Source organism: Vulpes vulpes, chromosome 13, assembly GCF_048418805.1.
Source record: "Vulpes vulpes isolate BD-2025 chromosome 13, VulVul3, whole genome shotgun sequence".
In the NCBI taxonomy this organism is placed as follows: Eukaryota; Metazoa; Chordata; class Mammalia; order Carnivora; family Canidae; genus Vulpes; species Vulpes vulpes.
Genome location: NC_132792.1, coordinates 84,935,450 through 84,951,422, shown reverse-complemented (window position 1 = coordinate 84,951,422; position 15,973 = coordinate 84,935,450). Strand labels below are relative to the sequence as shown.

The 15,973-nt window shown below is 42.2% G+C and overlaps 1 pseudogene; it reads right to left on the bottom strand.

Moving 5' to 3' along the window:
- Positions 1-13,186: 13,186 nt before the first annotated feature.
- LOC112925229 (26S proteasome non-ATPase regulatory subunit 12 pseudogene) lies at positions 13,187-14,581 on the bottom strand (annotated as a pseudogene).
- Positions 14,582-15,973: the final 1,392 nt, after the last annotated feature.

Below are 15,973 nucleotides of genomic sequence, written 5' to 3'. Positions count from 1 at the left end.
TGTCTTAACAATTACCCATGAAAACTCTGAGACATACAAAAGTAACCATCATTTTAAGTCATCTTTTTGCTAACAAAGGTAACACAAGCTTATTTGACCTTCAGTAATCCCTAGTAGAATAAAAGTTTCATATTTAATGCTGATAACTCTAAAGACATGTCTACTTTAAACCAACAAGCTTGACTTAGTTTAAATACCGAATTCTGTTTCACTGAGTCCACTGGAAAGGTTAATCAATTTGTCCCCCATGGTCAATTTTTACCTGGGACGCTGCTCTGGGAATCTGAAGTGGGTGGTGTAAGTCCAGTGGGGTACTGCAGAGGGGAGAGGAAGAGAAGTCAATGGTGCGGGAGGCACCCAGATGGTGTAGGAGCCAGTTATGTAGGCTGCACCCACAGTAGTGCAGATCCAGGAGGAAGAGAAGAGGAAGGCAGAAGAGGTGAGATGCCTCCAGGAAGGCTGAAAGTGGATGAAAGCCAAGAGGGCAAAGAGAGAGAGGCCTCCCGGTCCTAGAGATCATCTGCTTGGACAGAAACAGTCCAGGGATGACTGAGTGGTTCAGTGGTTAAACGTCTGCCTTCCGCGGATGCTTCCAGTTTCTCAAGATGCATCCCAAGGGAATGTCAGATGGAATTGAGGATTGAGAGGAAAGGAAGATAGTGACCATCTCCTAGGTAGAGACATCCCTGTTGAACCCCAAGAACAACGCCTTGAAGTCTAGGCCCCAGAGACATGTCCCTGGAACCATCAAACTATCATCCCTGGTGCAAGAGGGCATTCCCAAGCTGCCCACCTCTTCAGCCTCCTAGGTGCCCTGAAGATGATACCCCTGCCCATTCTTCCATCAATCAGCATGAGTGTCCTTGCGAGACAGGAAGTCTCCCCTGCACTGAGCTTGCATTTAATCTAGTGAACCAGCGATTTTTGTTTCCTTTTCTAGGGTCTTTCCCAGGTAGATTGGGAAGAAAGAGTAGAACAGAGGAGAATAGTGACTAAGCAACTCTCCAGCACAAGGAAGGCGAGAGTTGGAGACTCACTGATGAAGAGGATCACTTGACCTGCTGTTACCTCATCCCTTCATGGTCACCAAAAAGATATTGCCAGGTGAACTGGGGAGACCTCGGGCCCTGGGGCTTTGACCATCCAGACCAAAAGGAGTGGCCAAAAGTTCTTAGTCTTGTCATGAGAAGAAGGAATTCATGGACGGACATAAAGCACAGGATATGAGTAACAGAAGCAGGAGAGTCCATTATTATTTTTTTTTATTTTTTTTTTTTAGGAGAGTCCATTAAAATGAGAAGTACATTCTGGAGATCTGAGAGCAGTCAAGCTCAAGAGAGACCTGCACATCCTGGGGAATGGGTTTCTATCTATTATTGACAGTTGTTAGGCAAAGGGGTGGAATATTTATTATTTGGGGCAGGAATTTTTATTATTTGGCACTTTAAAAAAAAAAAGTCCAAATTGACTCCAACTCCAGTATGTTAGGAGACAATCCAAGAGGGAATCCTTTGGGATTGAGGAAGTTGATCCGATAGCTAATTCCAACAAAATGAGGAAAATATATTGACCAAGAATCCATTACCAAAATCCCCCTTGGCTTCTGAATGGCATCCCGTCAGGAATATTGCCAAAGGTTCCCAGGGTTCAGGGTGACAAGATGTGTCCCTCTTCCTGATGGCTCTGATGCCCTTGTACCACTTGAGAAGGGATGTTGACCTCCCTTCACTTTCCCACTACGTCCTTGGCTTCAGTACTTGCCGGTATATGAACTGAAATGCCACAAAGATCGAGGCTGCTATTTTATATATCATATTAAGCATCCTATATCTAAGCTAGAAGAAGTGCCTTTAATCTAAGAGCATGACTGAGAATGCCAAATAGCCCAGGGGAAGGACAAATGAGAGATATGATAAAAGGGAAGTATGGGGACTCCTGTTTAATCCAAGCAACTTTCTCATGAGGTTTATCCATGGTCCAGTCCCAAGGAAACAGTCTCCTGTTGGGTGAGTGCCCCAATTGGGCACTAGCTCCAGCCAGTCCCTTTCTAGAAGCATGTGGTCAGATGTATCTTGATTTTATGCTCATCAGGGGATCTTACCAGGTTATTTAGAAGGAAATCTTACACTCTTAGGACTCTTAGGATTCATGGCTGTCCTAATGACCCGTATGACTGTCCAGTGCCTGAGAAGAATACAAGTATTCAAAGAACAGGTAAAACAGGGAGAGCCTGATTTCTGAGCCCTATGCTATTACGGCCAAGGCACTAGCAACCAGCCCAGTGGCAGGAATTTGTCCTTCCCTGCAGTGTAGCCATAGGCTAGAGGTGCTCTGCTGAACACTCAGACAAGGCACATTCTGAAGGGTCGTGCTATTCAGGACATCTCTGAAAAAGGACACGTAGGAAAGACAGAGGAGGGTGGGAGTGTCAAGAAGATTTACGGAGCTGCACTGAAGCTCTTGAATTCTTTTTGCCCCGTCCCTGTACCCCGCCTGCAAAATTATGCGGGGTTGTCAAGTGCATTGGTCAAGAAAGCATTCTTGAGACGTTCATGGTGCAACTTAGTTTATCTAAGCAACAGGCGCAGGACCCATGGGCAGAAAGAGCAGCACTTTTTGCTGTGAGGCTGGTTGTTACAGACTTGGTAATCAAAAAGAAAGCGGGTATGCAGGGAGTGTCAGATTACAAGAGTCCTTGAATTTCTACTTGTAAAACTACCTTTGCAAGATTCCTCTGCTGCTTATCATTCAGTCTGACATTAAATATAGGTGAGATATATAGGCAGTCACGAGACCCTTAATCACTGTAGCAACCAGCACGTATTTGATGTTTATCAAAACAATCCAGGCTTTAGGTCAGCCTTCCAGGCTAACGGGAAGCATTTCCCTGCTTCAGTCCTTCATCTGTTTCACGATCCTGCTAAACCCCTTTCAGGCCCCTTGTAGATGATGTTTCATCAGCCTGGGACACTTCTCCCTTTGTGCATGACCTTCACCGCTTTCACTGGCCTTTGACCCCAGGAAATTCCACAGCAGTGTTTTAACCAAGTCATTACCCTAAGCAGAAAGTAACCAGGCACTGTGAATAGCCACTCTCCCAGCCAGTGTCCTGGTTTTTTTTATTTTTTTTAAAGATTTATTTATTTATTTATGATATACAGAGAGAGAAAGAGAGAGAGAGGCAGAGACACAGGAGGAGGGAGAAGCAGGCTCCATGCACCGGGAACCGACGTGGGATTCGATCCTGGGTCTCCAGGATCGTGCCCCGGGCCAAAGGCAGGTGCCAAACCGCTGCGCCACCCAGGGATCCCCAGTGTCCTGGTTTTGAGTGGACATGTGTAAGTGTTGCACATGCACCTTTGCTGTGTGGTTTAGGGTATTTCCAGACTACTTATACTCTAGGAGGCTTAACGATTGGGAGACTTCTCTAGCAACCTAGCAAGAAGACCATGCATGTTGCTGACACAAAGTTTTTGGTATCCTTGAGGGCAATTTTTGTTGCAGAAAAGACTAATCATATGTCAATATGCATTTTATAAATTAATGTTCAGGGATCCCTGGGTGGCGCAGCGGTTTAGCGCCTGTCTTTGGCCCAGGGCGCGATCCTGGAGACTGGGGATCGAATCCCACATCGGGCTCCCAGTGCATGGAGCCTGCTTCTCCTTCTGCCTGTGTCTCTGCCTCTCTCTCTCTCTCTCTCTGTGTGTGTGACTATCATAAATAAAAAAAATATAAAAATAAAAATAAAAAAACAGTCCTTTATCCGATATATCTTTAAAAAAAATAAATTAATGTTCAATTTATTTGATTTACAAAATTAAAAAACCTAGGGACGCCTGGGTGGCTCTGCAGTTGAGTGTCTGACTTTGGCTCAGGGCGTGGTCCTGAAGTCCCGGGATCGAGTCCCACATTGGGCTCCCTGCATGGAGCCTGCTTCTCCCTCTGCCTCTGTCTCTGCCTTTCTCTGTGTGTGTGTGTGTGTGTGTGTGTGTGTGTGTGTGTCTGTCGTGAATAAATAAAATCTTTAAAAAAAAAAGTTTAAAAACCTAGTTCTTCCACAAGTTGCAAAAAAGTATTATTTCTAACAGTTTAACAATGTAGGTATATATTTAACGATCAAGTTTTCATACCTGTCCTTCAGTGTTTGCTGAGTACTTAAACGACTGATTTTTTTTTCTTAAAGACTTTATTTATGTCTTCATGAGAGACACGGAGAGAGGCAGAGACACAGGCAGAGGGAGAAGCAGGCTCCATGCAGGGAGCCTGATGTAGGACTCGATCCCAGGACTCCGGGATCATGAAGGTAGATGCCCAACCACTGATCCACCCAGGTGCCCCTGCTTAGACAACTGTTAAATTAAACATAATAATAAGATGAACCTGTTGAAAGTTCCAATTCTACACAAAACCTAGGAAGATGTCAACTGAAAATTAAGCCTAATTCAATTACTCAATTACACACTTTAGATTGGATTTATGAGGCTGTACTCTAATAAGCAAAATCCTCTCCAACATTCAATGAAATATACCAATTCTTAACACAAAAATACTGATAATATAGTTTTGATTCTCATATCCTAGATCTACTAAATCATTCCAAGATCGAAAAACAGATTGCTATTACACGAGACAGCTACCTGAGGTTTCCTATGACCTCAGTGAAAGTGGATGGGAGAGAACCTGATAGCTGACAGAGGCCAGATTAGAGGATAAGACTTGAACCAAGATTTAGGCAAAAATGCCCCATGTCCTCAAGGAGGGCCTGCCCCTGGAGGAACTGGACAAAATCTGTGTTCTTTACAGATAGCTTACTACCAAGGGGACGAGCATGCCAAGTTTTCCTCCCAAATTTGCCAATCAAGTTAGAAATAGGTAAAATGAATATTTTCTTTAATTTAAAATATCCAAATAAGCATTTTGCCAAAAGTTCATAAATAGGGACTCCTGGGTAGCTCAGTGGTTGAACATCTGCCTTCGGCACAGGGCATGATACCAAGGTCCAGGGATCGAGTCCCACATCAGGCTCCCTGCGAAGAGCCTGCTTCTCCTTCTGCCTTGTCTCTGCCTCTCTCTGTGTGTCTCTCATGAATAAATAAATAAAATCTAAAAAAAAAAAAAAAGTTCATAAATAACAGAAGTAAAATCAATGAATTACCAAAGTACTATTTAAAGGTTTATTGTATATGCACCAAAATCTTTGCAAATGTGGGCACTCAAAGCAGAACAGGGAATGGAACTCAGAGGTATATTGTTTTTTTTTTTTTAAATATAAGAAGAAAAAAGACATAAGACATATAGAAAACAAATATCATTATTTGCCCTTTTAAAATTTGGGGATCATTAACTATATTTTCTTTTTTTTTTTTTAAGATTTTATTTATTCATTTTAGAGAGAGTGTGTGTGCATGTGAGTGATGAGAGGACGGAGAGAGAGGGGAAAAAAATCTGAAGCAGACTCCATTCCCAGCATGGAGCCCAATGCAGGACTCAATCCTAGGACTCCAAGGTCATGACCCAAGCCAAAACTGAGTTAGATGCACAACCAACTGAGCCACTCAGGCACCCCTAACTATGTATTTTTTAGTCCCAATTTTAATTCTCTTGCTCTTTCTTTGAATTATTTTCTTAATAATTGCACTGGGAATTACAATTAACATCTTAATTTATAACAACCTATCTACTTCAGATTAATTCCAATTTTTAATTAATTAATTATTGTTTTTAAGTAGGCTCCATGCCCAACATGGAGCCCAACACTGGACTTGAGCGCATGACCCTGAGATTAAGACCTGAGCTGAGATGGAGTTGGATACCCAGGACACCTGGATGGCTCAGCAGTTGAGTGTCTGCCTTAGGCTCAGGGCATGATCCCAGGGTCCTGGGATCAAGTTGATATCAGGCTCCTTGCATGGAACCTGCTTCTCCTGTCTCTGCCTCTCTCTGTGTGTCTCTCATGAATAAGTAAATACAATCTTTTTTTTAAAAAAAAAAAAGGTTTAAAAAAAAAAAGAGTTGGACACCCAACCAAGTGAGCCACCCAGGTACCCCTGGATTAATGCAAATTTAATTTCAATAGCATGTAAGAACTTTGTTTCCTTGTAGCTCTATTTCCCCTCCCTTTTTCCTATTCTTGTAAAATATACTTGTTTCCTTTACTCATGACTGAATGCCACTCTCACTTCTGACACCAGGTGTGTGGGGGTTCCCACACATCAAGCAATTTTCCAACTCTCTGGTGGACACTGACTAGGTGTTATATGATTCAACTCACTCTCTACCTGGAGATGGTCTTAGATCCCACACAGGTTGAGGGCTCAGTTGTGCAGCACTGCCCCTCACCCCCCCCCCCCCCAGTTCAAGTCCAGGCTGTCACTTGTGCCTTTGACTGGCTATAAATCATGGGTTCCCACTACCTGTTCTCAGATTTCATTAATTATCTATAGCACCTCACAGAACTCAGAACAGTTTACTTCCTAGATTACTGGTTTATTACAAAGGTTAAAGGATAAGAATGAACAGCCAGATGAAGCCATACATCAGGTGAGATCCAAAAGGGTCCCAAGCATAAGGGCTTCTATTCCCATGGACTTTGGGAAGCCTCCCAAGAACATGTGGATGCATGCATTCTTAGTCACCAGCCTAGAAGCTCTCTAAATCCTGTCCTTGAGGGGTTTTATGGAGCCTTTATTACATAGGCATGATTGACTAAACTGTTGACCATTGGTGACTGAACTCAATCTTCAGCCCCATCTCCCCTCCCCAGAGGCAGAGGGGTAGGTGGGACTGGAGATATGGAAGTGTGGGCTAGCCTCAGTGCTTTCCAAAAGTCACATGGTTGGGGCACCTGGGTGGCTCAGTCAGTTAAGCATCGGACTCTCAATTTCACCTCTGGTCATGATCTCAGGGTTGTAAAATTGTGCCCCACATAGGGCTCTTCATTGGGCATGGAGCCTGCTTGGGATTCTCTCTCTCCTTCCTTCTCTACTCCTCCCTCCCCTCGCTCTCTCCTTCTCTAAAAAGTGAAACAAAACAAAAAAAGTCACATTATTAACACAAATTCAGATGTGGCTGAAAGGGGCTTGTTTTGTTAACAAAAGACACCTTTATGGCTCTTATCACTTAAGAAATCCCAAGGGTTTTAAAACAAACAAAAAAAATAACAATTTCACTTCTCTCTTTTGTGATGTTATTGTCATACCAATTACATCTTTATATTTCATATGCCCATCAATACAGATTTATAATTATCCCTTTATGCAGTTGTCTTTCAAATCAGATAAGAGGGGGGGAAAGAGTTACAAACAAGAAATACATTTATGCCTTTTTAAGATACATTTACCTTTTTAGTTACCTTTACCAGTGTTCCTTATTTCTTCATTTGGAAAGTTACTATCTGGTGTCCTTTCATTTCAACCTAAAGAACTCCCTTTAGTATTTCTATAAAGGCAGGTTAGGCTGCAAGTGGCAAAACCCAGTTCAAATCAGTTCAAAGGGGAAAAAAACCTTGGGAGGCACACACACCCCAAAAGTTCAGGGTTACCATAGCTTTGGAAGTGGCTGAATACAGGAATGGGTCTCTCTTGCTTGCAGCTCTGTGCTGGGTTGGTTGGCACACCCCTAAGGAGCCGCCTCAACAGCTGGCTCACTCCTCCGGCTGGCAATGCCAAGCATGAAGAGTGCATCACTGTGCAGATAGCTCCAGAGGAGGTCCCAGGTAGCCCTCCCGGATCACATGGACAGAGTAGAGGAGTAGAGGGTCTCCAAAGAAGTGCACAGATTACCCAGAAAGGGGCACTTAGGTAAAGTATTCATAAAAACTAAAGTCTCCACTAGCTCAGCTTTAGGAAATGTTTCAGCTTTATTAAGGTGTTCTCTTGACAAAAAACGCTTCTTTACAAGGCAGACTTTAGACTTGGAAATCCAATTTTAAATAACTGTATTTTTTTAAAGAGGGGTGCCAAAAAAAGAGGGGTGCCTGGATGGCTCAGTCGTTTGAGTGTCTGACTCTTGATTTCAACTTGGGTCATAGTCTCAGGGTGGTGAGATTGAGCCCTGCATTGAGCTCTGCACAGAGCAGGGAGTCTGCTTGAGATTCTCTCCCTCTCCCTGCCCCACCCTCCCCCGACCCTCCTTGTAAATGCATGTGCATGCTCTCTAAAATAAATCTTAAAAAAGAAAGAAAGAAAGAAAGAAAGAAAGAAAGAAAGAAAGAAAGAAAGAAAGAAATACGTGAAGTTTCCAGAGTGCTCCAAGTTTTTCTCAACTCCATATTTTGGTGCATTCTGCTGCTCCTTTCAGGAATTTACTCCCCAACTCTCCTCCCAACCCCCCTCCCCACCCCCCTACCCCCCCCCCTGCATTGTCCATCACAATTGTCCCTATTTGTCTCATTTCCTCTGGGAAGACTTCATCATCTCCAAGGCTAGGTTAGGCTTCCCCACTGAAACTCCTTTAAAATTCTCTCTTCATTCCATCATGGCCTTTTTTTTTTTTTTTTAAGATTTTATTTATTTATTAATGAGAGACACACAGAGAGAGAGGCAGAGACACAGGCAGAGGGAGAAGCAGGCTCTATGCAGTGAGCCTGACATGGGACCCAATCCTGGGTCTCCAGGATCATACCCCGGGCTGAAGGTGTCACCAAACGGCTGAGCCACCTGGGCTGGCCCATCATGGCCTTTATACTCTGTTTTAATTGTTGGCTTCTTGAAGTTACAGGATGTACTTTATTCACCATTGTATACCCAGTAAGCAGCATATTCCATCGCATACTGAATCATCAATGTATAATCGTTGAATAAATAAGGTCATGACTAATTAAAAAAAAAAAAACCTGTATTTTTAATTTGAGGCCTGGTAATTTTTTTCCTTGCCTGGCATGTTAAAAATTCTTACTAATGTAATCTAGTAAATTAATCAAGGAATATTCCTTTAGCTAAAGTATGAAAAGAACTTCTGTGAAGGCTAATTTTAATCTCAAGTATGTGATATATTTTCTGAGGATAAAAAATGTATTTTGAGTTCTAATAAAGGGCATTATAAACACCTTAACTATTTTGGATTTGCCTCCTGTATAAGTAGCTTTTCTCCCTGGATTATTGCTGAGATTTTCTTCAGAATACTGCTAATATAATTTATTTTATTTTATTATTTTTAAAAAGATTTTATGTATTTATTCATGAGAGAGGCAGAGACACAGGCAGAGGGAGAAGTAGGCTCCCTGCAGGGAGCCTGATGTGGGACTCAAGCCCGGGACTCAGGAATCATGCCTTGATCCATAGGCAGATGCTCAACCACTGAGCCACCAGGCATCCCTATTTTAGTTTAGTTTCATTTAGTTTTAATTTTAGTGTACTTAACATACACTATGTTATGCTAGTGTTAGTTTCAGGTGTACCATACAGTAATTCAACAAATTTACACATTACTCAGTGTTCATCATGAGAAATGTACTCTTAATCCCCATCACCTATTTCATCCATCCCCCCACCCACTTCCCCTCTAGTAACCATCAGGTTGTTCTCTATAGCTAAGTGTCTGGTCTTTGGTTGGTCTCTTTTTCCCCCCTGTTCATTTGTTTTGTTCCTTAAATTTCACATATGAATGAGATTGTAGGGTGTTTGTTTTTTCTGACTGCTTATTGTGCTCAGCATTATACCCTCTAGATCCATCCATATTGCTGCAAATGGCAAGATTTCATTCCTTTTTATGGTTGAGTAATATTTCTGTGTGTGTGTGTGTGTGCGTGCATGTGTGTATCTACCACTTCTACTTTATCCATTCATCTATTGATGGACACTTGGGCTGCTTCCAGAATGTGGCTATTGTAAATAATGCTGCAATAAACATAGGGTGCATGTATCCCTTTTAATTGGTGTTACTGTATTCTATGGGTTAAATATCCAGTAGTGTGATTACTGGATCATAGGGTAGATCCATTGTTTAACTTTTTGAGGAACCTCCATACTGTATCCTACAGTGGCTGCACCAGCTTGCATTTTTACCAACAGTGCATGAGTTCCTTTTCCTCTGCATCTTTGCCAACACATGTTGTTTCTTGAGGTTTTTGATTTCCATCGTTCTGACAGGTGTGCGGTAATATCTCATCGTAGTTTTGATTTGCATCTCACTGATGATTAGTGATGTTGAGCATCTTTTAATGTGTTTGTTGGCCATCTGTATGCCTTCTTTAGAGAAATGTCTGTTCATTTTTTCTATTTTTTAATTGCCTTATTTGCTTTTTTAAAAAATATTATTTACTTATTTATTTATAAGAGACACACACAGAGAGAGGCAGAGACACAGGCAGAGGGAGAAGCAGGCTTCATGCAGGGAGCCCGATGTGGGACTCCATCCTGGGACTCCAGGATCACACCCCGGGCTGCAGGAGGCGCTAAACCACCCAGGTGTTCTACATAATTTTTGCTTTTTGAGTGTTAAATTGTATACATTTTTATATATTTTGGATATGAAACCTTTGTTGGATATTTCATTTGCGAGTATCAAGTGTGTTTCTCATTTCATTAAGTGAGCCCTGTATCTCTGCTTTGTTATTCCTTATCTCTGTATTAAGTGTCTCACTCATGTCTTCCCCTTTTTCTCTCCAGTCCAGTGAGTATCCTTATTTATTATTATCATTATTTTTTTTAAAGAGGCGGGGGGAGGGAGTGAGAGTGTGCATGAGAGTTGGGGGTGAGAGCGGAAGGGTAGAAGATGAGGGAGAATCTTAAGCAGACTCCATGTCCAGTGAAGAGCCCAATGCAGGGCTTGATCTCACGATACTGAGATCATGATCTGAGCTGAAATCAAGAGTCAAATACTTAACTGACTGAGCCACCCAGGCGCCCCCACTGAGTATCCTTATGATCATCACATTAAATACTCTATCAGGCATGTTACTTATATCTGTTTCACTTAGACCTTTGGCTGTGGCCTTGTCCTATTCTTTCATTTGGGATAAATTTCTCATCTCATTTTGTCTAAGTGTCTGTCTCTGTTTCTGTGTATTAGGATAGTCAACGACATCTCCTGTTCTTGAGGGTAATGACCTTATGAAGAGGTGGTCCTGTAACATCCTGCCATATAGTGTCCCCTCCTCCCCTGGGCCTGGCCCTTCTGGGAGCGCCTCCAATGTGTGCTGTGTGTGCCCTGCTGTTCTGTACTGGCCACTCCATCCTTCAGGCCAGTCATCTGCAGAGGCTGTCTTTGCCTGTTGTGAGCAGTGTTTGGTCTGTGGTCTGAATGTGGCATGTTTCAACTAGCTGTGCTCTGGTCTGTTTGTGAAATGAGCCCTGTGCCCACTGCTGCCAGAACTGAGGCTCTGCAAAATATCAGGAGATGTGGTGTGAAGAGGGGTTTGGGCCAGTCTTTTGGAGTCGACTGCACTGGGACTGAGGCAAACATGACTGGGAAGGGTGGTTCCACTGGAGAGTTGGGGGGGTGGGGAGGGCTCGGTGCAAGCAAGTTAAGGTAGCAAGTATTGGCGCTACACTGGGTCCTGCAGGTGGCCCTGGCTTGTGCTGAGGGGCAGGGGAGGCACTGGGCACCTGCCAGTTTCTTTGTTCCCAGAGGGCTCTCCCTGTGGACTCCGTCTCTCTAGGACACTGAGATGAGCGAATAACCTCCCCACTGCGTGCCTCAGGTGCTCTCAGGTGGCTGCTTCCATGCTCTGCATCTGCAGGTGACTTGCCTGCCTTCTCTCCAGGAACAGTACAGTGTCCTCTGGGGTCTCCCAGCCAAGCCCACTGACCTTTCAAACTCCAGTCTTCAAGCCCTGCTGGTTGCAAGAACTCATGCAGTTTGGCCCCTCTCACTTTCTAAGCCAATGGCTATGGGGATTCTTCTTCCCTGTGTGCTCCACTGTGTGTTAATGTGTCTCTCACCCTCCTCTGTGACCATGGCTTCCCCCCTATCACAGTGTCTCTCTCCCAATACGTCTCTGCACTTCCTGCCTTTTTCAGATTGGCCTCTTCTCAACCTTTAGTTGTAGAGTTTCTTCTGCCAGGCTTCCAGTCCATTTCTAGGGTGTTTAGGATGATTTGATCTTTTTTCTAGTTGCATTCTTATGATGAGGTGAGCCTAGGGTCTTCCTATTCTGCCACCATCTTCCCCACTGGGCAGTATAGACATTTTAACAATATTTCTTCTTTCAATTCATGAGCATAGAATGTCTTTCTATTTGTTTATATCATCTTCAATTTCCTTCATCAATGTTTTATAGTTTTCAGAGTACAGGTGTTAAGGAGTTAAGTTTATTTCTGGGTATTTTATTATTTTTGGTGCAAGTGTAAATGGGATTGTCTTCTTTTTTTTCTTTTTTTGAAAGTTTGATTTATTTATTTGTCAGAGAGAGAGAAAGAACACAAGCAGGGGGAATGGCAGGCAGAGGGAGAAGCAGGCTCCCCGCTGAGCAGGGAGCCCCATGTGGGACTCAATCCCAGGATTCTAGGATCATGACCTGAGCTACAGACAGATGCCCAACTGACTGAGCCCCCAAGTGCCCTGGGATTGCCTTCTTAATTTCTTTTTCTGCTGCTTCATTATTAATGTATAGAAATGCAATGGATTTCTCTACATGGATTTTGTATCCTTCACCCTTACTGAATTCATTTATCAGTTCTAGTAGCTTTTTGTGGAATCTTTGTGTTTTCTATCTAGTATCGTGTCAACTGCATGTGAGAGTTTTACTTGTTCCTTACTCATCTGGATGACTTTTAGTCCTTTTTCTTGTCTGATTGCTGAGGCTAGGACTTCCAGTACAATGTTAAATAACAGTGATGAGAGTGGACATTCCTGTTTTGTTCCTGACCTTAGCGGAAAAGCTCTCAGTTTTTCACCATCTTTTTTTGAAAGTCAGTGTGCATATATATACTGCTTTTATCATGATTATTATAATTGTTAGCTGAATGAGAACAAATAATAGCTAAAAAAGTCTTCAAATGATAGAAAAACACATTTGGGTAAGTTATGACACAATTGTTTGAGTTCATAGACAACAGAAATAGAATTTTTTTTGCATCAATTGCAAATGCAAAGTTAATGATAAAATCGGGGTACTGAAAGGTTGGAAAGGGCCTTAAACATATTCACTATCTTTTAAATTTTAGACAAAGGAGCTGAGAATAGGAAAAAAAAACCCAACATATACACCATAACAGTCTTTTATGACTTCCAATTTTAACTCTTTTCTAAAAGCATTAGGGGCATTGAGACCCTTATTGTAGGGTGTATATCATCTCCTCTTTGGCTATGAGGTGTGTAGTTTTGTTAACTAGAGACATCAGTGAGTTTAGTTTCTGAGACCAGTCATTTAATAAATTACTTGGATCCTTGGGTCTCTGGAAGTTGATAATTCCAGCCAACCTGTCTACTTTAGCAAAGATGGTCTTGTTAACTACTAGATTTGAAAGAAACACTTCTGACTCATCAACAGACAGAGAAGCTAAGCCATCCTCTTCATTGTTATCCTGGTGTTATACTTGGCCATTATTATGTTCCACGACTCTGTTCTTTCAGTCTGTCCACCTCCTTTCGCCTTCTTCTATAGAACCAAAAACATCTGTCGCTGGACTCTCAAGAGACCATTTCCTTAACTCCATTCCACAGTCTTCAACAAGGGTGGACCAATGCATGAGCTCCATTGTAGTAAAGAGCTTTAAAAGATCCTTGTATTTAGGAATTTCTTCTAACTCCTTGTCACCACTTATTCGGTAAACCAAATCTGACTGTTCGTTGTCAAAAGAAGCCAAGATCACATAGAGGACAACACTTTTCAGAGCTTGTTGCCACTTTTCACTTACTGCCTATATATAGAGAGGATCATATATTGCTCTGTAATGCTTACAAATAGACAAATAGGATCCCTCATGTTGATCCAGCTGAATCATTAAGTTATAATATTTCAACTTTAATTTATCTGTATTTTCTTCCTGGAAAAATTTGGTGTTAATTTTCTTGCTGATGATTTGTGTATGAATGTAATCCTTCACAGCTATGCAGAGCCTCATTTACTCCAAAATACACTCCACTCACTCCTTCTTTTCCATTAACCTATAGGTTTCCACCTGTAACTCTTGTAAAATGGAGGCTGCCTCTTTCATGTCACCATTTTGCTCTTTTATAGTTGCTAATGTTTTAGTCAGGTGAGCACATTCACTTTCAACATAAATCTTTCCTTCTGTAACCATTCATAGAGTATCAATTAACCGAAGTTTGATTGGAAGGTCTGTGATTTCCTCAATGTAGGTACAAGCACTGTTGAGCCATTTTTGCAACAGCTTGTTTTAACTGACTCCGTCTTTTTGACAAAAGCATAGTATTTTCATTAAGTAAATCCCATTCTTTAGCCTCATTGCACATTTTCACTACTGCAACTAAGATGCGGGATGTAGACACCATATCAGAAGCAGTGTGGGTCTGTTTCTCCAAAGAGAGAAGGGAGTGACTTCTTGAATGACTTCTTGAAGTCTTCCTTCCTTGGCCAGCTTTTGCACTTGGGCAGTCGCTGATCCACTGTGGCGCTGTAGTCCACCTCCATCTTGACGATGTGTCCATCAGCCCTCTCCGAGCTGCCATCTGCCATGGTCCCTGCCTGAACATCCAGTTTTTCACTATTGAATGTGATGTTAGTGTGGGGTTTTCATATATGTAAGGCCTTTATTATGTTGAGGTATGTTCCCTCTAAAACTACATTGTTGAGGACTTTTTTATTTTTTAAGAGAATAAATTGAGGTATTGTTTAATAAGCTTTTAAAACTCATATCTGTTGGTATTTGGGGAATAAACCACCTATTGGTAGAGTCAATGTCTAGACTGGTTAAAGGTATAGACAGTTATTGACAGAAAGCTGTGGGAGTGTCTGGGTGTTTTTAGTAATAGGACAGTTTTATTCTGAGGGTCTCTCAGCAAGTAAAGTGTGTGTTTAGTGTTAGATGGTCAAAGGATGTAGGCAATTAATCAGGCAGTGATGGTACCCATAGATAGTCGTTGTACCTAAAGATTTTGCCAGAGTAGCATTCTGATGGCTTTAACTCCAGTGATTAAACTTTTCATGTCTATTTCACTTTTCATGCCTCTTTCTACATACATTTTATATTTTGAGGGGGTAAACTTGTGTTCAACAGGGCTATCCCATTCCTAGGAGACCTGGGTTTGTGTATATATACTTTATGGGAGGATTTTTTTTCACTTCTGCAGCTGCCCCACAGTGTTACTAACCCAGAAATTCTTACTGTGAATTTCTAGATTTAATAAGCATAATCAGTAATAGAATTTGAACTCCAGAGCAGCATGAAGACAAGCTCATGGTCATGAACTCTCAAGGAGACATTTGCCCCATCCAGAGCAACACAGACAGTTGTTCTTTTGTCCTCTGTTCTCCTATTGTCAGAGAGAGTATCTTTTCGAGTCCTCACTTTATAAAACTACACCCTTTCAAGAGTCTCAGCTTGCTGGGAGGTAGGAGAGAGCCTCCAATCTATAACACCTACTTTGTGTGGGCTGATGTCTCGTCTTCTGTCTTCTTGCTCATTAAAACTTGAGTATCTTGTTCGTTTGAGATCAGCTAATACTCTCAGGGCAGGGGTGACAGCAGTGCCAGTGTGGCTTTTAGCTTCAGCATCAGATTTTTCTTCCTTTTTTTTTTTTTAAGACTTATTTATTTATTTTGAGAGAGAGCTAGCAGGGGGAGGAGCAGAGGGAGAGGGAAAAAGAATCCTCAAGCAGACTCCCCACTGAACGGGGAGCCCAACACAAGGCTTGATCCAGGACCCTGAGATCATGACCTGAGCCAAAATCAAGAGTTGGATGCTTAACTGATTGAGCCACCCAGGTGCCCTGGTTTTCTGTTTTCTTTTTAAATATTTATTTATTTATTTGAGGGAGAGAGAGAGAGAGTGGTGGGGAAGGGCAGAGGGAGAAAATCTTCAAGCAGACTCCCTGCTGAGAGCGGAGCCTAATGCGGGGCTCCATCTCA